The sequence below is a fragment of the Lissotriton vulgaris genome, chromosome 5 (assembly GCF_964263255.1).
Source record: "Lissotriton vulgaris chromosome 5, aLisVul1.2, whole genome shotgun sequence".
NCBI classification, from domain to species: Eukaryota; Metazoa; Chordata; class Amphibia; order Caudata; family Salamandridae; genus Lissotriton; species Lissotriton vulgaris.
This window is the reverse complement of record NC_141693.1, coordinates 159,335,060-159,354,216: the sequence shown is the minus strand read 5'-3', so window position 1 is coordinate 159,354,216 and position 19,157 is coordinate 159,335,060.

The following is a 19,157-nucleotide window of genomic DNA, read 5'->3' as shown; positions in this document are numbered from 1 at the left end:
GGGAGTATAGCTACTTTTCGAGAGGTTTGTATGATACACTTACCAGGACCGGAGGGGGGAGGCGAGGAAGCCCCCACTGCAGCCGCCACCGCCAGGAGTCATTTTCTGCTGTGCATAGCGCCGCCGCCCTGGGACTCCATCTCCCGGCTGCCTCAGCGGCAGCGCTGTTCTGACACCTCACGAGAGCGCCAGGAGGCGCCTTTAAACTGCGCCCTGCTCGGCGGAGCGGGGGGACACTTACCAGGACCGGAGGGGGGAGGCGAGTAAGCCCCCACTGCAGCCGCCACCGCCAGGAGTCATTTTCTGCTGTGCATAGCGCCGCCGCCCTGGGACTCCATCTCCCGGCAGCCTCAGCGGCGGCGCTGCTCTGACACCACACGAGAGCGCCAGGAGGCGCCTTTAAACTGCGCTCTGCTCGGTGGAGCGGGGGGACACTTACCAGGACTGGAGGGGGGAGGCGAGGAAGCCCCCACTGCAGCCGCCACCACCAGGAGTCGTTTTCTGCTGTGCATAGCGCCGCCGCCCCGGGACTCCATCTCCCGGCAGCCTCAGCGGCGGCGCTGCTCTGACACCTCACGAGAGCGCCAGGAGGCGCCTTTAAACTGCGCTCTGCTCCGCATCGCGGGACGCCGGGCGAAGCCCGGGCAAAGTGCGGGCCCTCTACGGCCCTCAGAGGTCAGAGGAGGATGGGACGGGCCACCCCACTTGACCCTTACCAAGGAGGAGGTATAGAGACGTTATAATCTCTTATCTGTCTTGCACTGTACTGCCTATTGTCGCTTTTGGAGTTTTATTTTCTATTAACCATGTCCATCTGGGAGGAGCTGAATGCCCTGTGTGGCACCAAGTATGTCCGGATGCATCAACCCCCCCTATTATGGCTAGAGATGTTGACTATCTAAACGGCACTCCACGGGATGTGCCTCTACCTTTCAATAAAGACCAATCTCAAGCCATTACACGGTCCCGGGGTTTAAATTGTAAAAGGAAGCACGATGAGGAAAAAGACAATGAGAACCTAATGTTCAAAAATCGTGCACCAGCTCTACACCATCCCCCTCTAACCCAATCACATTAATGACGGATAAGGCTGTGTATAGAACAGACGCCCCTGTATCGCCCCTCCAATTGACCTTACTGGCTCAGTTTGAGCAACTGTTAATATCTGCAATATCACCTCTGGTTACAAAAATTAACGAACTAGGGGACAGGCTGACCAGCATTGAAAAAACACTTAAGAAAAACTCTCTACCAATCATTAAAACTGCTATACCTATTTGCCCTAATCCTCCGATCAACCACGAAAAGTCTAAGTCCATTGCATGCTGAAAAGTCCAAACTCTAGAACTGCCTCTTACTACACCTATTCCAACTGGCCCCATTGTTACATTAAATTCCGCGTTAATACCTCATACAGCGTCCAGGGCCGCTCTAGAAAGAAGGCATCGCATAAATTTACCTCCCGAAGCCGCCCCATACGTGACTGTCCTCTCTGGGGTCCCTGCACTTAGCCAGGGCAAACTCGAAACACACCAGGACCTGCTAAATAAGGTCATTTTCTGGCTAAAGTACAACAGACCTTTGCCACCTGACCTAGATGGTGGAATCCTGAGTGTCAGGAGGGTGGGGTGGCTAGGTACGTTGCCCAAAGACATCTCGGGGGACCTGGTGTTAATCAAATTTAAGAATAGGAACATAGTCCCCTACCTACGATTTTGCCAGCCCAATGAAGGAGATGGCCCCATTTGCATTTGGGACTTGTATGATTTCTATCCGTGCTACCAACATATTCCGTTACCAAGACAAATGACAATGAACTATAATTCCTGGAGAAGGGGATCTTGTGTACCCTGTGCCATTAACCCTCTAGCCTCTAATTAGTCTTGAATATGCACGAACATTGATTAGTTGACCCGTCACACTGATTTAATCCTGTTTTAATAGTTGATATTAACCTCGTAATGAATTGTTGAGATATCTATGTATGTTTGTTGTTGCTTTTATGGTTTTTTAAACTAAAATCGAATAAAGCTAATCTGAATCTGATACATAAAATGGGACTTCACTTACTTGAGTTGTAGTATGCTGTGTTGTAGTCGTTGTTGTAGGTGTGTATTCTCTTCTCTTCAGCAAGGTAACCGTTTTTCTCCAAGTTTGGGCCAAAAATGTTAATTTAAGTTAAGTCTGTAATTGTATTTATAGTAGTGAGTTAATTAATGGTTGTATTTGATTGGTTCAATTACATTTTTAAATTCATTGGATGAGAACATTAGTTTGAATTTGAAAGCCGTTATTTTGTAAAGAGCCTGTAGCATTAATAATTGTTTTCGATTTTATATTACAAAATGTTTTCTATGTGTTTTATTCTAATAGTTAATAATTATAACAATGTTAAAATAAGTGAAATGTGATTGAAAGTAATCCGAAAAGAGTGTATAATAGTGTTTGGTAATGTTTATATTACTAATGTATTTTTTAATATTATATATAAATATATATAATATATAGTCCATAATATATGTTAGAAAAGCTTTTTTATAATTTAAATAACTATAAAAAAGTAAATAACTTGAAGGTATTGTGTATATAAGGTTATAGAGAATATGACGATATTTTTTGTATATTTAAATAAGTACAAAGGTAGTCGATATTAGTGTTATCGATATTAGTGTAGAAGGTAATGTTATTTTAAAGCTTGTCGATAATGTAGTAGTCGATATTTATGTAGTCGATATAATTGTTAACGATATTAAAGTAGTCGATAAAAAAATATCGATATTTGTGTAAATCCTTGTTTAAGTATATGGTGACAATATTTTTGTAGACGATGTATTTGTGACGATATTTTTGTAGGTCGGTGTTTTTGTAATCGATATTTCATCATGGAACCTTCTCCGTCAGGAGTACATCTTACTTTGGGTAAGAAAGTGATCTCTCCGATGTACCTGTCATTAGACAGACTTCCACCGGAATTGTCTTCTTTACCAGATTCATTGTGGGCTCCTGGTCCGAATGATGTAGGCCTACTGGAGATTTCTTCATACGTTGTGACACTGAAGGCGAATGCTAAGTTACCACGCATTCCACAGTATCGTATCTCGAGTGATGGTGAGAGAGCACTTTTAGCAATCATTTATGATCTGATCGAAAAGGGTGTGATTGAGGAAACTAGAGGTAACGTGTGCAATAGTCCTGTTTTGCCTGTTTGGAAGAGAACTGATCCTTCACTGCCTCCTGTATATAGGTTTGTCATAGATCTTCGCGAAGTGAACAAGATTGTTGTTCCACAGTTTCCTGTTGTGCCTGACATTACAGCTTTGTTGACTCTGATTCCGGCTACTGCCACCTGGTTTTCGGTGATTGACTTGAAGAATGCTTTCTTCAGCATCCCGATTGCCATGGAAAGTAGGGACATTTTTGGATTCTCTTTAGGAGGTCGCAGTTTCCGCTTCAAACGCGCTCCTCAAGGCTATTGCGAGAGTCCATCGATCTATAGTCAAGCTTTAAAGACACAACTTGATCTGTTGGTTTTACCTGATGGTGCAGCTCTTATTCAATATGCTGATGATTTGTTAGTTGCCGCTGATACTGAGGAGATTTGTAGGGAAGCCACTTTGTCGTTACTACGCCACTTGTCTGATTGCCATCACAAAGTTTCTCTCTCCAAGTTACAATATTGTCGACAAGAAGTAACCTACTTAGGTCACCTCTTATCGAAGGAGGGAAGGAAACTGACCCCAGAAAGAATTCAAGCTATTGCGAAAATGAGTGTGCCTACGACACAGAGAGAAGTACGTGCGTTTTTGGGTATTACGTCATACTGTAGACAGTGGATCCCTAATTTTTCTTTGTTAGCGAAGCCTTTGGTAGCATTGACCTGTAAAGATACACCGAATCCCATTCCGTGGTCTGAAGATTGTCAGTAAAGTTTTTCCGAATTGCGTAATGCATTGTGTTCGGCTCCTGTGTTTGGTACCCCCGATTACAGTAAGCCCTTTACACTGTACGTCCATGAGAAAAAAGGATGTGCATTGTCTGTCTTGACTCAGCAGTTTGGCGATAAGCAACGTCCATGTGCGTACTTTTTGTCGACTTTAGATCCTGTAGCTAGAGCGTTGCCGAGTTGCTTGAGAGCTACGGCGGCAGCGGCTGTTTCGATTCGACAGTCTGCTGGTTTGGTTATGGACAATACGTTAGTAGTAATGGTTCCACATGCAGTGGATACCTTGTTGAACAGTACGAAGACACAGCATTTAACTAGTGCTCGTTTGTCAGGTTACGAGTTGACGTTGTTAGCGAGTCATGTGCATATTACACAATGCAACACGTTGAATCCAGCCACGTTGTTGCCGATTACAGCTGAGACAGATAGAGAAGAACAGCATGACTGTTTTCTGAGAACTGAAGAAGAGACAAAAGAGAGAGTAGACCTTAGGGACACCCCTCTTCCTGAGTGTGATGGTACTTTGTGAGTTGATGGCTCGTGTTTTAAGCTTCCGAATGGTGATACGACTGCAGCATATGCTGTCACGACTTTGCATACGATTGTTGAAACTGCACGTATTCCACATAACTCAGCTCAAGCAGCAGAGTTGATTGCATTAACGAGAGCGTGTGTTTTGGCGAAAGGAAAACGAGTGAATGTGTATACGGACAGGCAATACGCATTTGGCGGGGCTCATAGCTTTGGACGTTTGTGGCGTGAAGGTGGGTTCTTGACTTCGCATGGGACAAAGATCCAGCATGGACAGTTGTTGAATGAACTTCTTGAATCTCTTACTTTGCCATTGCAAGTAGCGATTGTGAAATGCAGTGCCCATAAAAAGGTTACAGATGATGTTGGTCGCGGAAATGCGTTTGCGGATGAAGTTGCGAAAGAAACTGCGAGAAATGTGATGAGCTGAATGTATGTTGCAGGCCCTGCAAGATGGGTTGGTCACGTTGGAATGTGTGAGGATACGATTGAGAGTGTGAAGTCCATTCAAGCTGAAGCTACTGAGAAAGAGTTGAATGAATGGAGAGAAAGTAGAGGTAGATTGGATTCAAATGGTTGTTGGACTGATTTGTCTGAGCATCAGCGATGGTTGTTATCCGATGCATATGTGCTTGCAGTGGTGACAATGGCTCATGGGATGGCACATATCAGCGTGAAAGGGATTTGTAAGTTGTTAGCTGCAGTAAGGCAAAATGCGGGAATTCCTAAGTGTGCAGAGAATGTGGTCAAGAATTGCATGGTGTGTCTGAAATACAATCCTGGTACGGGAACCCCAACTCCAGCTGGTCATTTTGCTCCTCCTACGTATCCGTTCGAGGTTTTGCAGCTAGATTTCATCCACATGGGAAGGTACAACAATTTGAAATACGTACTCGTTGTTGTTTGTGCCTTTTCAAGATGGGTAGAAGCATATCCCTTAAAAGACAACACTGCCTTATCTACAGCTAAAGCCCTTGTCAAAGAATTCTTCCCTAGATTTGGAATGCCGAGAATGGTCTGGAGTGATAATGGGAGTGAATTTGTGGGTCGAGTCATGAAGAGAGTGTGTGAGTGTCTAGGTATCCAGCAAAAATTCCACGCTGCAAATCACCCCCAATCAGCTGGATTAGTAGAGTGCTATAATGGCACGCTAAAACTGAAATTGGCCAAGATACAAGCGAGCTCTGGTCTTAAATGGCCTGACGCTCTGCCTTTGGCACTCCTATCAACAAGGATGACTGTGCACTCGTGAGTGGGACTTAGTCCTTATGAAATTGTGTTCGGCCGCCCGGCCAACATATGGGGAGTGCCAAGGCCAACAAAACTTAGTGAGATCGAACACCCTGTACTGCTTGATTATTTGTATGAATTGACGGCTAAATTGCGTGTTTTACACTCACAGGTTCACGATACTTTGCCTCCGGTCTCTGAAGCTCCAGGACATCCTATCGATCCTGGATCATGGGTGCTAGTAAAGAACTTCCAGCGGACAAAGAATGATCAGCCCCGTTGGACCGGCCCCCACCTAAGCCTTCTCTCAACAAGATCAGCTGTTCGAGTGGAAGGGAAAAAGCACTGGATCCACGGCGTACACATCAAAAGGATCCCTTTACCTCTACCGTACGACCGGCGGGTCCAGGAGGGGATCGCTGACTCTGAAACTGAGACTGTGCCTCGTTTTCTGCCTTTTAGCGATGCACGTGTAAAAGGAACAACTTCTGAATGAGAAAGTGACAATATCTTACAAGAAGCTGTGCCACCGTCAATTTGATTGAACACTACAGAACCTGAACTCTTGTTTCAAAACCAGACAGTACCTGGAAAAAGCCGTTATAATTTGAGACCGAGAACTATGGACAAATAAAAATTATTTTTCTTTGCTATTTTTGAAAGTGCAGCTCTCTCATCTGAGAAACTTCCTTATTTTTGTTTTTCGAACCGCCATCCGGGTTCTGCTGCTAGGGTCGCGGTTGCTTAAGTCTTTGGAGTGCAGCTGAAGATGATAGGTCGACAGTTCTGATCGGTCTAAGGGAGTTGCCCTGGACTGACAGAAGCATTTCTTAGCATAGAACACCCTACCGCCGCGGGCAGCAACTTAGAGAGGATGGAGTTTTTCGAGATGGAGAGACCTGCCGAACTGAAAGACTTTAAAGCCAGAATGTGTATATTAATGACAAAGAAACAATTTTTGATATTATGTATTTTCATGTTGCTTAGTGTGATGATGTTTTTAATAGGATATGTTTTATTCTCTTTTCAAGTGACCTTTGTACCCACTACACACCCCACACCTCCTTCTACTGTTCCCTCGCATTCTTTTCACCCTCTTCCTGAACATGAATCCACTAGAAGATTAGAGTTTATTAATAACTCCTTTGTTCAGCTTTTACACCAACACCAATTAGTAGTGAACACAACTAATTGTTGGGTGTGTGGTCTTATGCCACATACAACAGATAAGGGTATCCCATATTTGGTCTTACTATTTAGCTACAATAGTTCTTTGTGGGCGTTTCAGACGATGTTCATATATGCCATCAAACCATATCCCCCACGTTCCACAAAAAGTAACTCGAGCAACAAAGCATTAGTAGTAGGAATAACAAATATGAGCAGAAACATTGATTCATATAGAACGATTCCCAGAGATGAGTTACAAGCTTATGATAGATGGAATATAACAGGATATGGAGTTACTCTGAGTGAGAACCAGCGAGCAAAAAGATCCTCCCCGATTTGAATTGTACCCCATCAGGGTCACCTATGTCTGCAAGGTAATGGCAAGAATCCCAGAGCTCAGTTAGGGAAAAGTATTTGCACTGAAACATATGTTTTTGCATCTCGGACTTCCCCTTCGTTCCTAGCAGCTAAGGGTACCTATTTCATCTGCCATGATAGAGCCTATACATGGTTGCCCCCTGCCTTCTCGGGCACATGTTTTGTTTCGTTCCTGTTGCCTCCCACCTACACGGCCGCGGCAGATTACCATAAGACAAGTATAGTTAGAGGTGTCATCAGTAAGGAAGACACTGCAGGACAAGAATTCGGAGATTTTGTAAAGGGTTTTCTGCCGTTTTGGGGGCCTATGGTGAACAGCAGGAACATAAGGCAATTGACAAGGGTAGTTGAATCCACTATAGTTGAAACTGCTGGTGCCCTTATTAATTTGACTGCTGAGCTCCAGTCGGATCGCCTTATGACTCTTCAGAACAGGGTCGCGTTAGACGTCATACTTGCAGACCGAGGTGGGGTATGTAAAGTGATCCAATCAAGTTGTTGTATTTTCATCCCCGATAACGCTCCGACAGTTTACCAGGCCATTTCCAAACTGCATAAGATCTCCGATTCTATTCACGTGAATAAAGGAGATTGGTCATTGATGGGGTAGTTCTGGGAACTGATATCCGCCTGGGGATGGAAGATTCTGATAGTCATTGGGATGATCTTAGCCATTCTTTTCCTGTTCTGTTTGTGTGTACAGTGTGCTCCTGCAATATGTGGCCTCTGTGCTACATCGTATGTAAGGAAACCTGTATCAGGAAACGAGCTAAGTAATAGGATGATGCTACAGCAACATCTCAATGACTTTATGAATATAGACCTGGACTCAGATTAGCGTGAGTATAGGTTATTGCCTATGTAAGGGCAAAAGGAGGGTCTGTGGTACTGAAAATTCTGGACCCGTATTATAAACATCGTCGTATCATGACGATTTTGGTATCAGCAGACCGCAAATGACGAGTGTAGTGTGAATCGACCAATGGGAACACTCTGCATTCAAGGATTTAGTTTGAACCCTTGGGTTCCATATTGTGAACGGCAGCCATTTTGTGATTGCCCTCACACAGGCCCAATGACTAAGGCTGAAAACGAGTCTGAAGGACACGTACACCTTTGCTGACTCCTTTGTGACCTGGGCGAGCTGAGTCCACTGCCTGAAGCCAAACCTGTTCGGCCAGTTCCTTTCCCAGTGGCCGAATGAGATTAGTATCAAGGTACAACATGCCATAAACCTTTCATCGCACACAAACCATGCCTAATCTTACACTCACCTTTCCCTGTTTCTTTCTTTATGACCTGCTTTACGAGGAGGAGGTGCCCGTTTTTATTGGGGGTCCGTCGATATCTGGTGAAAATACTGGGCCTTGCCGGATAATTGATTATGGGCTGGACAAACTGAAATACGGGCTTGTCATCATGACTCTGCTTTTTCTTTGTAGTGAAAATATGTGAATGGTCAACTGTAAAATAAGGAATGTTTGCCTGAAGCATAATATTCTGTATAAAAGAAGAAGGCTGGCTTTGTAAGTTTGAGCAGTCTCCTGAGAACATACACCGTGTTGTACTTCTAGGATACCTGTTACTGACTGCAGCCAATAAATACGATCTTTGACTTCACCAAGAAGACTCTGTGTTTCTGTAGTCTGAAACAGGAAGAACTCGAAGTCTTTGGGTGTGTTCCCTGGCACCGCTGGGTTCTAAAAACCCAGTACTTCAGGGTGCAGGGGTGTCCAAAGGACACCTTGCTGCACCACTGAAATTTACATGTGTGTGTATATGGCGCACATACATGCCCTAAGGGCATGTTTGTGCGCCACATGGCACCTTTACAAATGCCAAAAAGTGCATTTGTAAAAGAAATCGCAAATTACCACCAACTACAAGTTGGTGGTGATTTGCAATTTCTTAATTGGAATGCGCACAACTTGGGTGCTTCATACATAGCATTTAAGTAATCGCAATTTGCAATTCCTTAAATGCCGACGCAAAATTAAGGAATCGCAAATTTTGCGATTCCTTAAATTTGTGATGCGATATCCATGATACATCGCATTTTCCGTTTTTTTCTCTCGCAAAAGCTGCTTTTTTGCAAATTGCAGCGTTTGCGAGAAAAAAAACGGATGATACATCTGCCCCTAAGTTCCTTGGTGGTTCAGTCAGTGGGAGCAAGTCAATCCCCATTACTCGAAATCATTCCATTCACTGGGTGATTCACATACTGCGCATCAACATTCAGGAGACAAAAAGAAAGTTGTGTAGTGCCTTGAACTTCATTTAGCATGTGGCACTAGGGCAGACTTGAAAAGGAAAAGACAGGGAAGAGAAAGAGGGGAAATAAGTGGCAAGGAGAGAAAGCAAAACCTGCAGGAGTGAGAAAAAGAGGCAGAGAGCGCCCCGACCTTCAGTAGCACCACCTGCGGTCTTCTGAGAAAGACTTTGGGACCGAACAAGCACTTATTATGTTGCAGATGAAGCGCTGCTTCTTGTCCATTAATGTCTGATATAATTTCTCGATAGATTCAAAACAATTGTTTGGAACAGTTTTCTGCTTAGATGGCTTGGTTCTAGAGATATGTTTTGTTTGCTCTGAAGAAAGCTGCCAATGGCTGTTTGTCCAGTATCTGTCTTAATGATCCCCTTGATTCTCCCATAATGTTTGATATTACTGAGGCGGTGCTAAAGGTTAAGTGCGAATTTAAATCCGCAGTCATAGTTTATGACAAACTTCTTATGCGAAAGAAAAACACAGTGAAATACAGGGTGGTATGCAACAAGATACCTGTGTGAAATTTTTGCCCATAATTTTGTTTGCTGGATTTTTTTATCCGCTGTAGATAGTGATGAGATGTAAAATCGATTTGTTTGGTATATACCTTAGAGAAACAATCGTTTTGTATAAATTATAAAATGTTGAACTGGAACAATGCATTTCTTCCTGAGCAAAATAAAATATGCAAACCTCAGGCTATCACTGCTTATCTCACAATAACTTTAACTTATGCTGTAGTGAGTTTGCCAAGATTTTACTTTATGATTAGCATCTAAATTCCTGAAACGTTACCAAATTACAACCTAACTCTAGCAGATTGATCTAGTTTTATAGATTAGTTTACAAAGACACTCACTCAGTTGCTATAAACCACTTCTCAGATATGAGGGCTGTAGCGTCACAAAGGCCCAGCTTGCACTAACAGCAGATCTCTTCTCTGTGGCACGTGCTCCTACTGTGAGAGGGAATATTGCACATTCCTATCAGGTAAGGGTGCCTCCCACCGTTCACTGCATGACTTCGAAGTATACATGGCCGCTGCAGCATCCAGTTTTACGAAGACCTGTTTGGCAGATATGTCTGCAGAGTCTGCTGTTCCCACATCTCCCATTGTGATTGCATTCTCCAGACAGAGGCCCTGGAAGAATGCCCAGCTGGAACAGATGGACTTGGCTTTGATTTAGCTGCCACCAGCAGATGTTTCATTACTTTACCTGTGTGGTAATTTAAATAAGAACAGACTGAGCAAAACCTGTCACCAGGCACTAAAGGCATACAACATGCAGACTTACAGGGACAGGATAGTTTCAGACCAATTCAGATCAAAGGCATGCTAAAAACAGACACACGTAGATGCTCTTGCTCACAAAGCTACAGTACTGACACCTGGCCATTGCTCAAGTATTCTTATACTGATACTGGTAGAGTGCAAACACTGATTCACGCCCTCAGATGCATATATTAAAAAACACAAACATATAGAAATACATATATAAAAAGAAATGTAAACAATGCATTCAGAAGCATTTTAAAAGACAGACTCACAAACAATATTAAACTAATGAAAAATGGAATCACAGACCCACCTGTTAATCAATGCATTTAGGAAACAGAATAAATGCCTAGGGGCTTCTTCACAAACTGCAATTCTGAATATGGTTAGTAGAATTACAATAGAACTACACATGTACTACAAATTGTTAGTCACAAAACTAATACCATTTCTGGCATTTTGCTTAATGTGCAATTGTGAAATATTTCACAATTTAAGCAAGGGAAACACATTTTGCAAGGGCCTACAATTGATCCTTTGTGGCTTCCACTTGGTACTCACATCAGGGTTCTAATAAATGCACTCAAGAGTCAATATAATTTTTGTACCAAATTGCATTACTGTGTGAGGGGGGGATGAACCCCTACTCAAGCAACAACTACAATTCTTGTCATGGTGAAGTCATAAGCAAACCCTAAATTAGCCTGTGCTCAATCCTTGGGTGGCCAGGCACAGGGAAGTCAGGATTAACTCAGGAGCGATGTGTAAAGTATTTCTACTGCTCTTTAAACAGTAATAGAGAAAATACACAACACAAGAAAATTGCACGCCAATTTAGAATAATAGTGCACAATATAATAAATAAATCAAGACCAATTGACAAAAATCAAATCAGTCGAACTGGAGATATGACATTTAATGATTCAGGTGAAAATAATGCGAAGAAAGCCCAAAGCGTACTAGCAGCTATCTGGTTGTGCGAGACCGGGAAAGAGTCCTGAGTTCAGGCTGACCACAATAGAGCACAAGTTGGATACAAAGACTAGATTGGTCACTCTGAAAAGTTACCTTCTTCTCAGTCCCGCACAAGGAGTCCCATTTGTGGTGAATGAGACCGCGAGAGGCAGAGAAGCATTGTGGATGGACATCGATGTAGCGTGGTGAACAAGCCGGGCATTGCCGACGGGCGTCACTTTACCACGATGATCCTGTTGACCTAATAAACAGTTGGGCCGATGCGTCGCGATGGTGCTCTCTGTGAGCAGTCCATGCTGTAGTGGGAAGGGGAAGACTGACAGAACTTCACGTCAGTGAGATGTGAGAGTGATCAGGTTTGGCGCCAACTGGCCCATTCACAGTCGCAAAGAGCTCAAAAACGTCCATTCAGCTACAATGAGGACACACCAAGAGTCCAGCATCTGAAGGGCACCACTTGTGGGTCAGGGACAGGCTCCATCTGAACAGAAATTGGAGAAACACCTATACCAGTAGAAAAAGCCAAAAATCTAGGGGTACAGATAGATAGTAAACTCTCCTTCACCCAACAAATGAATGCAACAGTCTCATTATCGTTTTATTGGTTATAGATACTAACGAAGGTTCTCCCCTGTATTCCCCTTGAATCCAGGAGAACAGTGGTCACCACCATGGTGCTATCAGAGCTGGACTATTGTAACAGTCTCTATCTTGGATTACAAAAACAACATCTAAAAAAGCTTCAGATAGTGCAAAATGCGGCAGCTATGCACCTACTGAACTTAACAAAATTTGTATCAGTTAAGGAAGAAATCAGAAAACTTCATTGGCTGAAGTACTGAAAAACTAAATAACCTATGGAGATATACTTACCAATAGCCCCAATACCAATTACCAATAATCAGTCAGTTGGCAGTGAAGAAGGTTCAATCATTTATTATACAAGACTCTTCGAAGAGGAGTCTCTCTCAACCTCACCCCTCGAGGCTCGCAGAGAAGACTGCCAACACATACTCAATAACTGGCATATATACTGTTACATTCTCAAACCATTACCCAAGAAAGGAAAAATACAAGTTGGTACAGGTGGTTTCGTAGGAAAGACCATATATGGCACACAAAGCAGCTTCAGAATAGCTCTGTTCATTATAGCAAGGTCAGGGAAGTTGACTCCCTTCTGCCTATAGTTCGGGAGGGCTCGCATGGCGCCTCCAGGAATGTGCTTATCAGGCTTGCACCCCCTTGCAACCTTGAAGATCATAACGCAGAGAAGAAGCAACCCATCCTCAGCTGCCTGTCTATAACTCAAAGACAAGGATTTTGCTAACTGAACATAAAGTTACGTGTTCCTGGCATAGAGTCGAGCTAAGGCCACAATATGGTGTTGGCTAGACTCCACTGACTAACTAACATGAAGTACACACGAATAAGTGTATATTACTATACAAAGCTAACTAATCGATATGCTTATCATACAAGTAAACAAAGTATGTAGATACATCATGCAAACAAATACGTTTATATGTGTACCGGCCCATAACAAGGTGGAAATTCAGACATTTATCCTTCATGGCTGCCAGTGATGAAACGAATTAGGTTGAAATCGCTGTGCCTAGTCTACAAGGCCCTGAATGACATCGGACCGGCTATGTTGAAAAGCCTATACTCATGGTATAATCCGGGCAGACAACTGAGGTCCTCCGATGCCGGGCAGATGGTAGTTCCCAGGATTCATACGGCAAGATGGGGGGGGGGGGGGGCGAAGCATAGCCTACGGTACAGCCAAAATCTGGAACACTCTACCAAATGAAATGAAAGCTTACAACTCACTGGGCATTTTTAGGAAAATGCTTAAGACATGGCTTTTCCAGAATTAAGATAGACAGGAGCAGGCATAGTCGGTTAATTACACCTCTGGGTAATCGTGGGCTATAGAAGTTATAATAACATATTATAACATAACATCTGGAGCTGGGTGCTGGTTCATTTAGTTGGGAGACTGTTATGTCTCTGTGGCTCTGAACAGGAGACCAGCATACTAGCCCATGGTGTCACTCTGGGGTCCTGGGTTCAGGTGCAAGCCCAATCTTTCTGTCTCGGACAGCAGGCCAGCAATCCAGCAAGGCTGCAGTCAAGCAAGTCAGTAGTCCAGCAGAGCAGCAGTCCAGCAAAGTGACAGTCCTTTCAGCAGCACAGCAGTCATTCTCCTGGCAAAATCTACACAGATCCAGAAGTGCACTAAAGAGTTGGTGTCTTGGGTCCTAAATGTATACCCGGTGCCTCCATTGAAGTGGGTGAAGCTTCTAGCGGTTTACTTATGAAGTGCACAGGTTTCCTGCCTCTCCTGCTTTGGCTCCAGACTAACTATAGGGGTATACAATCCTTTGTGTGAAGGCAGGACACAGCCTATTCATGTGTAAATGGGTTTGTGCCTAACACCACCATTCCATCCTGCCAGTGATGGCCCTTGCAGACACACCTAAGATTTCTATTATGTGTGGCTGTCTTGAAGGAAAACACAAAGACCAACTGCCAACTACACCTAGTCATGTAACCCAGAGACAGGATGTAGGCACTAAATGCCTAAGGCAGGAAAATGCCAACTTTCTAAAAGTCTTCTCACCAAATAGGGCAAACAAATATTCCCACAGGGCACTGGGTAAGTAATATACAAGCAAAACATGTTCCTGTAGGACTTATTTGTACTCTAGTGAAACATTTGTTGGTCAGAAAACATCCAGTTTTGAGCAACATATATTGCATAAATATTGCAAAAAACACTGGACTTTGTTCACAAAATTATTTTTTATGTTAAAAGAAATTATCTCATTGCATTTCGAAAACCACAGTACAAAACTAACAATAAAGTAAGAGAACATAACAACACTGATGCCACCCAAAGGAACCCAAAAATCATTAATCAAGTGCATCAAAGAATCCACAGTCCATGAAGTTACAGAGAAATTCAATGATGAGATTGACTGATCAATTGTATGATAAAGTGAGTCACGTTAAGGAGGAACACGTAGATGTTTCGGTCTCTTATGGCCAATCGGTCCGCAATACCATCATCAGGACCTGCCCTGAATGATTTATCAAAAAATAAAAACATACATGTAACTATAGCACAATAACCCGCAATGCATGATGTGCACCGCTTACCCAGAGTGTAATACCAAAAAGTGACTAGACTTTGAACCTACTCAACCAACCTCACCCAAATGTCATCAAGGTAGAGGGGGTGGCATGCTTACCATGAAGAAACAAAAGAATAAAAAAGAATTGATATGCCAAAGCCTCTTTGGATATAACTCTAATTAGAGAAGAGTCATAGAAGGACAGACCGAAACCTACACACCCATTACCTTCTCATTGGGCTACAAACTGTGCCAACACGAATCTGTCACTGATAGATCTAGGGTCAGAAATAGATGAGGACATTTCTAAAAGTGGCATTTTCAAAATGCATTTTAAATTTGACTTTAGCTTAAGAGAGGATTTTTCATTAAAATTCCAAAGATACCAAACATGATCTAGGTACCTGTTCCCATTTGGAAGTTGCAGCTTATTAAATGTAATAAAGTAACTTCAATGTTATCCTATGGGAAAGGTAGGCCTTGCAATAGTGAATATGGAATTTAAGAGTTTTTCACTTTTGGGACTTGTAAAACTTAAACATACATGTCATACTTTTTAAATAATCTTCACCCTGCCCTCTGGACTGTCTAAGGCCTTCCCTTGGGGTGACATATGTATTACAAAGGAAGGCTTGGGTCTGACAATAGGTGTATTTAGCCAGGTAAAAATGGAAGTTTAAATCTGCCCACTCAGGCTGCAATGGCAGACCTGAGACTGGTTTAAAGGGCTACTCCAGTGGGTGGCACGATCAGTGCTGCAGGCCCACTAATGCCATTTAATTTACAGGCCCTGGGAACAGGTAGTGTCACTGTACTAAGGACTTACAAGTACAATAAATATGCCAATTGGGTGTAGGACAATTGTATCATGTTCATAAGAAAGAGCACAAGCACTTTAGCACTGTTTAGCATTTCTGTTGGTTTAGATGCCAATTATACCCTACTGTTATATGTGCTGTATGCTACCCAGGTCCTATGGCCTTCTTGGGTTACCCCAGAATTGTGTAATTGTCTTCATTCAAAGACACCTGGCCACAAAGATGAAACATTTAAATTCAGCTAATAGTCAGCATCTTAACGTACAGATATTTCTATAATACAGGACCTAATTTCCTCTCCCATAAAGTGACCTTTTACTGACCAGCTAGGATCTTTTGACCCTGAAACCCATTGATGGTGCACCTTCCACACTTCAAGCCGATTAGGCCATGACTTAGAGCCATCAAAGTCCTCAGGGCGAAGTTATGGAACAAACTTCTGTGAACCCTCAGAACATTGCTATGTTCATCCCACTCAAATGTACACTCAAATTTCATTTGTCCTTTTAATGCTATATATTTTTTTCTTCCTTTTCTTTGTGTTCTTGGTGCTAATATATGCCTAATAATGGTATTATTAATAATGAATATTATTAATATTATAATTATTATTTTTATTAGCACTATGATTATTATTATTAGTAGTAGTCATATAATCATTATTATTATTATTGTTATTTTTAATATTATTATTGCTATTGTTATTATTATTATTATTACTTTTGTTACGGTTGATTGGAATGGATTTCTGAACTGTCTTTGTTAAATGGATACCCTCTGATAGCTTTCCTGAACCAAAACCGTCCCCTAATCCTTTTGCTCTGTTCCCTTTTCTTGCCTTATCAGTTTTGATAAAGTAGCCAGTGTAACTGTAGCTCAGTATGCAGTTTGAGTTTTTCGTTGAACGATTAGTGTGTGTTGTATTTCGCTTACTGTCTCGTGCATCAGAAAAGAAACAAATTGCTCAGATAAGAGGAAGCGCTTTCCTATCTGTGAATTTCTTGGTTATCTGTCTCTGTTTCCGGGGCTTGGGCTGTGCAGAAGAAATACCTTACTTTATGTATGAACCTCTGGAATGAGCCAGTTGCTGGGTTCAGCATCCTTTTTCCATTCCAGCAGCTCACTTTAGGTGGGCATGGAATTGAGTGCTTAATTTGAGCAGGGGTTTTCAGGTGCTCTGCACCGGCACCTAATCCTCAGCACCAGTGCTTATAGCACCAATTAAGGACCCACTCATTTGGAAGACAGGCAATTTTCCACATAATCACTGGATTTTGAGCCACGCCAAGAATCGAACCCAGTTTCCCTGCTCCGAAGTCGGCAGCTCTAGCTATTAGGCCCAGTCCTCTCCAGAATGATAAGTGTTGAGGCTCTCGTCAGAAGGCAGTTAGCACCAGCCTATTTCTCCTGTTAGCACTGCCTCCTGAGGAGAGTGCCGGCACTTTTTATTTTACAAATTAACCACTGGCAGAGATCCTATGCTAACATTTCAGGCCCTCATTTAAAAGGGGCCTGGCTGCTGGAGCGCCACTTTTAATGATGCTACCAAGTAGGCGCAGGCCTCTCAATCATATCTATGTGGCCACTTAAACCCACCTTGCGCGGGCCTTCATGGCCTCATTGATATGGTTTGAGGCAATGCACTGAAAGTCGCTGCGTTGCCTCACACTGCCATGGGGAGGCGTTCCATGGGCGTTACGGTGGGTGTTGCCACGTAACACCTATGGCATTTGACACCTTTTCAGATTTACATCATGCCTAAACCTGGGAATGCGTCAAAAGCCTATGCCTCCCCAGGGGTGGCATAAAGGTTGCTTTTGTGTAGGAAGGTGTCCTTTCCTCCAAAAAAACAACCTGATTTAAACGCAGACGCCCATTTGGAGCCTGCATTGAGGCATGGCAGCCATTTGCGCACCACCAGCACTGTGAAAGAGGACAGGAATACACTATCCCTCATGCATATGGTGCTTTCCTGCCCTGTTCTTTTGACGCAGGGCAGCGCTGCAAGAATCCTTGCAGCACTGCCCTGTGCCAAAATATTATAAATGAGGCCCTCAATCTTTGGCCGTGTGCCCAGGCTCGTCCCCCAACATTTTGAACAGTGAACTTCACAAACTAACCGGAGCGAGTCATTGCTTCCCTTGCTCTGTGTGCATCAGGTGAACTTCCTTCTTGCAAAGCATGCCATGAAAACCCCTGTGTAATACCGAATTGATCTTCAACTGTTGCACTAACTGAAGTACGTTCCCACTGTGGCATGGGTGTGTTTCGAATGGAAATGAAGCAATCGCTCAACTCTTGGAGCATTTCCTACTAGAGAGTCTGACATTTGAAGAGGGACCCACTGGCAGATAATCTCTTCCAAGGAGTATTTATTAATAATTAATATTTATTTGTATTTTTACTTGATTCATTATTATCATTATTATATTAAATTGGTAATTACTTTTAATTAATTTTTTATTGGTATTGATATTTAATTTATTAGTATTAATATATTAAATATTTACTTTCCCTACTGTTGCACTCACTGGAGTGGCAATAGTAAATGTTACCCTCCCGCTATCCAACGCTTTCCCTACTGTTGCATTCACTGGAGTGGGAATAGTAATTTTTACCCCTACGCTATCCAACACTTTCCCTACTGTTGCACTCACTGGAGTGGGAATAGTAATTTTTACCCCTACGCTATGCAACGCTTTCCCTACTGTTGCAATAATTGGAGTGGGAATAGTAATTTTTACCCCTACGCTATCCAACGCTTTCCCTACTGTTGCACTCTCTGGAGTGGGAATAGTAATTTTTACCCCTACGCTATCCAGTGCGTTCCCTCCTGTTGCACACTCTGGAGTGGGAATAGTAATTTTTACCCCTACGCTATCCAACGCTTTCCCTACTGTTGCACTCACTGGAGTGGGAATAGTTATTTTTACCCCTACGCTATCCAACACTTTCCTTACTGTTGCACTCACTGGAGTGTTAATATTATATTTTACCCTTCCGCTAACCTACGGTACAAATATTGTATATTTTCTATCAATATTATGTTAATATATATATGTTTTAAAAAATAAAATTGTATTTTTTTTCTAACTTAAATTAATTATTTCATAATTTTAAGGTTATTTAAGTATTTTAAGTATATTTTAGTTCCTTATTTTTAATATTTAATTAATTTTAAATTATTTTTAAGACATTTAAAACAATTCGATATTTTGACTAACTATATTTTTTTTAACTATATTTTTGATTTGATATGTTTGTACTTACCTGTTTGTGGATAGGAATTCGATATTTTTGTATTCGATATTTTATCCTCGATTTTTTTGTAATTCTATATTAGTGTCATCAATATTATGTCAGTTATCCGCGCGCATGCAACAGCTGTTCTTTCCTCTCCTGAATATAGGAATAGAAACAACTGGAAAAT